The sequence below is a fragment of the Tiliqua scincoides genome, chromosome 4 (genome assembly GCF_035046505.1).
Source record: "Tiliqua scincoides isolate rTilSci1 chromosome 4, rTilSci1.hap2, whole genome shotgun sequence".
NCBI classification, from domain to species: Eukaryota; Metazoa; Chordata; class Lepidosauria; order Squamata; family Scincidae; genus Tiliqua; species Tiliqua scincoides.
In genome coordinates, this window is record NC_089824.1 from 191048822 (window position 1) to 191053421 (window position 4600).

At 46.3% G+C, this 4600-nt stretch overlaps 1 pseudogene; it reads right to left on the minus strand.

The window, feature by feature from the left end:
* Positions 1-4130: 4130 nt before the first annotated feature.
* On the minus strand, positions 4131-4250 carry LOC136649781 (5S ribosomal RNA; annotated as a pseudogene).
* Between the last annotated feature and the right edge of the window lie 350 nt (positions 4251-4600).

Genomic DNA, 4600 nt, shown 5'->3' on the forward strand with positions numbered 1-4600 from the left:
TAAAGGTAAGAAGGTAGGAAAGAGATGCTGTGTCCTTTCCCATCCACTACGATTGCTTTACAACTCCCTCTCTGATGCAGCCTAGCCTCTTAATACATTGATGGAGAAGGGTAGTTATAAGAAATGACATCTTTGTTTTGGGAGGAAATTGCTCAACCTACTTAGATTCAGTCATATTGATGGAAGCTAAAAAGCAAAATAGTTCTATCCAGCTAAAAACAGAAGATACAATTCATTCCAGTTCAATTCCATCTGGTATGAATTGGGCCCCTGATTACCTTGAATTGGGAAGATGAGTGCATTATTAATTGATAACCTTTGAGAAGGATTTGGTTATGGACAAATTCTTTCTATATAACACCCTTCAGTGAAATAACTTTCCGCCAAGTCTTTCCAAAACCTGACAAATGCAAAATTAATTAGTGTCCACAAAACCCTATGGGGAATTCTTGTCTTATTTACATCAATATCAGAGCAGAGGAATTCCCTCGCATTCAGTGGAAATCACAGAGTTAAATATGAAAGAAAACATTTTTGTGCCAGTCAGGGTTGGGAATCAGGATTAAGTTGTAAAGGTGCAGAGATCTTTTAAGCTCAAAATCTTGCACAGTTACCACCAGAAGTGAATGATTTTGCCTCACATATTAAATCAGAAGCATTGCAGATTCAGGAGCAGGAAAAGGAATTAGGCTCTTTTACCGGTGACCAGTGATTTTCAATCTTTTTTATCTCATGGCACACTGACAAAGCACTAACATGGTCAAGGCACACCATCATTTTACCATTGACAAGGCACACCATTCTGGTGGAGTAGGGGCTCACATCCTCCAGTTGCCCTACCAATGAATTACCCTCCTCAAACTCCCACGGCACACCTGCAGACCATCCACAGCACATCAATGTGCCACGGCACAGTGGTTGAAAATTACTGTCAGTGACATGGACTGGACCATGCCACTTGGCTTGCATCCTTGTAAAATAGACTCCATTATTACAGTGTATCAAGTTCTGATCAGTGCTACATGCACACAAACTGGATTAGTTTACACCAGCAGCACAAAGGGATGATCCCATATATGCTATTTCATCCATGTTATGAAGAAGCAACCAGCATCTTCCAGAATGTACACAGTCCCATCAATTTCATTTCTGCCTTTCCCATAGTACTGAGGTATTCAATCTGTGTGTTCCGCCTCCCTAGTGAGGCGTGGCTAGCCTCCAGGGGCGTCACCAGGCATCTCCGGGAGAGAAGTGGCCGCAAGCTGCTCTGCTGCTGAGCTCTGCTGAGTTCAGCTGCACTGGTTGCCTCCTGACTTGCTGCTTTTCTGAGGCTGAGAACGAGGTGGGTGGGACAGTGTGAGAAGAGGTGGGTGGGGCAGTGTGAAACATGGTGGGGGGAGGTGGGAGAGAAGGCTGGCTGGGCAGGCAGAGGTGCTGCATCTTAGCATGGAGCTCTCTCCATGTGCAACCTCGCCCCAAGGACTACATTTCCTAGTGTGCCCCTTGCCCTGAGCATCCTGGGATTGGTCAAGGCTGGAGGAGAGAAGAGTGCAGAGGTGCAGCATCTCAGCAGCACAGGGGTGCTCCTGGCAGGCTTCAAACTGGGAGGGAAGAGTAAGTACAGGCAGTGCAGTACTTTCCTCTGCTCCTAGTGGGGGGGGGGGTGTCCAAATGCCCCAGCCTGCATCCCTCCGTCTTGCCTGGGGGAACAGGGGTGGCATCTGCATGCTGGGTGTATGTGTGTGAGCAGCCCCGGTCTACTTTGGGGTGAGTTGTAATCTTGCTGTATGTGGCTGCAATCCTTTCCACACTTTCCTGGGAGTAAGCCCCATTGACTCAAATGGGACTTACTTCTGACTAGACCTACATAGGCTTGGGGCAGGGGTGCTCAAACTTTCAACTTTAGGGATGCCGGACCTTTAACAAGTGTATAGAAGAGAGAATTGCAGCAGGTGCAACTTGTCATCCCACAGATCACAAGCTGCACCTGCTGAAATTCTCTCTTCTATACACTTGTTAAAGGTCTGGCATCCCTAAAGTTGAAAGTGTTCAATGGGACTTACTCCCAGGAAAGTGGGGTTAGGATTCCAGCCAAACAGTCTCTGGGTCTCAGTTTGCAATTAGCAGATACACACAAAACAAAGTCTTCCCCTCCCCCAGCAAATTCATCACTTCTCTTCCCCTCCCCTTTCCAAAACCCTCCAGGTGTGCTGCTAACAAACTCAGGGCACAATCCTAACAGGTCTACTCAGAAGTGAGTCCTATTTTGTTCAATGGGGCTTACTGTCAGGTAAGTGTGGTTAGGATTGCAGCCTCAGAGTGCTGGCAGCCTTGTTTCTGGTGTATAATTATAACACCTTCATCCCCATTTTGGGTGTAACTGAGGTGAGGTGTTGTAATGGGGAGCCGTGGCCAATGGCTTCAAGGATCAGGGGAGGTGCAAGCCGGAAAAGTTTGAGATCCACTGCCATAGTAGAAGCAGGAAACTGGCAAAACCTTTGAGCATGGTGATCACCAGACCTATATTTATTTATTCTGTATTTATTAAAATAATTCATAAGCCACCTTTCCGATGCTCAAGGCAGTGTGCAACAATACACAACAGAATCTAATCAATCTAATACCAAAAAATGCAAACAATACAAGAAGAGTGCAACAGTCATAACAAAACTGCTACTACACAGCAGCACTAAACACCAACCTGAAAAGCTGTGTTTTGCACCTCTACAGAATGTCATCAAAGAAGAGGTATTATGAACATCAAGAGGAAGGGCGTTCCACAGCCTTGGAGCACCAAGTGCAATGACCCTACTTCTAATCATGCCTGTGCTTATTTCATGCGGAGAAGGAATCCAAAGCAGGGCCTCACTGGATGAAACAAGTAAGCACAGAGGAATATGCAAGGAGAGGTGGTTGAGATCTGTGGGGCTTGGTCATGATGGGCTTTAAAGATGAGCTCTAGGTGAGCATCTTGCACAGAAGCAAAGTGGCAGTGCGATACAATTGGTACAAAATAAATTGTGTTTTTTTTTGTTCATCTCCCCACATCCATTAGAGATGTACCGAAACATTTTGCACTAGCTGGAGTTTCTGAGTTTGCAAGGACAGCCTCACATACAGTAGTCGAGCCCATATCCTATCCAGTGGAGATGGGTTGTAGTGCTGAGGGGATCTGGCAGGCAGATCACAGAAAGGAGCACTAGCAATAGGGGCAGCTTTTCAGGGTAATCAGGATAAGCCTATAAGACTAACCTGTGTTCTGGCAGTGCAAGGCCCTTTGTGGTAGCAAGAAAGCCAGATGGATGTTGCACACTTCTGGGTGGCTGCTGCTGCAAACGGGCAGAAGTTCAGTGCATGCATCAGAGGTATGGGGAGTTTAGGGGTGGAGGAGGGCTGGGGCAGGGAGGGGATGGAGAGAGTGGATCCTCCAGCAAACATTATCAGGATCTAGCCTATTTTCACATAAATGTGACAATATAAGGGAAAAAGAAAGGATAATGGTTTCCACTCTGTCCCGCTTCTTTCCTCAGACCTATGCCAGCTTATGCCACCAGGAAGTCTATGCAGAGGTAAATAGAAAATATTTTTCCTTACCCCTGGCATATTGGAAGGGAGGGGGAAGCAGATTAATCAGCAGAAGCACTCCCTTCCTATGGTAAGATATCCCACCACCCTGGCTAGTTGCTATCAGTGAAACACACATAGGAGCGGAGGCTTGGTTAAGGTTTCATTAAGAAAAAATACTTTACTCACAGTTCACAGTTGTATATGGGCATCTTCTGATTGTGCTCAGAGGCCCTACTACTTTGGAACAGAGAACCCTAGAGCTGTTCCCTTTGTGTGGAAGTCTGATGAGGATGGCCTGGCAGGCATGGAACCCTAGCTGAGCACATCCTTCTCCTTCGATGTCAGGAGGGAAAGAAGGAATGTGAGAAGGTGAGGAGGAAGGAAGGAGTGTTAAAGACCACATCTCCTACGAGAACCATAAAGGGGCAGGTAAAGAGGTCTCAGATCTGGACATTACAGTGCCCTCCAGAGTCCTGTAGGTGGCACTGCATCCAAATCCCAACATGGCAGACCTTCTGATTGGTAATGGTTGGCAACCTTCAGTCTCGAAAGACTATGGTATAAGCCTACAGCACCCGGTATTCCCAGGCGGTCTCCCATCCAAGTACTAACCAGGCCTGACCCTGCTTAGCTTCCGAGATCAGACAAGATCGCGCATGTGCAGGGTAACAGTTGCTGCCAGACCTTCTGATTACCCCCTAACCATTGGATGCAGCACATGCGGCATCATTGCTAATGTTGAGGAATAGGACTGGTGTGTAAATAAGGATGGCAGTTGGAGATGCAGTGTTCATTTTTCTTTCTTTTCAGTGGATTCGCCAGTGATAATCAAACACTTCTAGAGTGTTCCCATTATTGTCTCCAAACCATTAACCATTTGAAAATCTAAGTTGCTGCCCAAAATGGCTGGGAGTTTGTGCATGATGAACCTGTGGCATATTTGAAATGCAAAAGCAAAGAACAATGTGCTTTCCCTCTGAATGATAAATGTGCTTCTCCTCCACAAATATCCATTCTTTTGACTCCTTTCTCA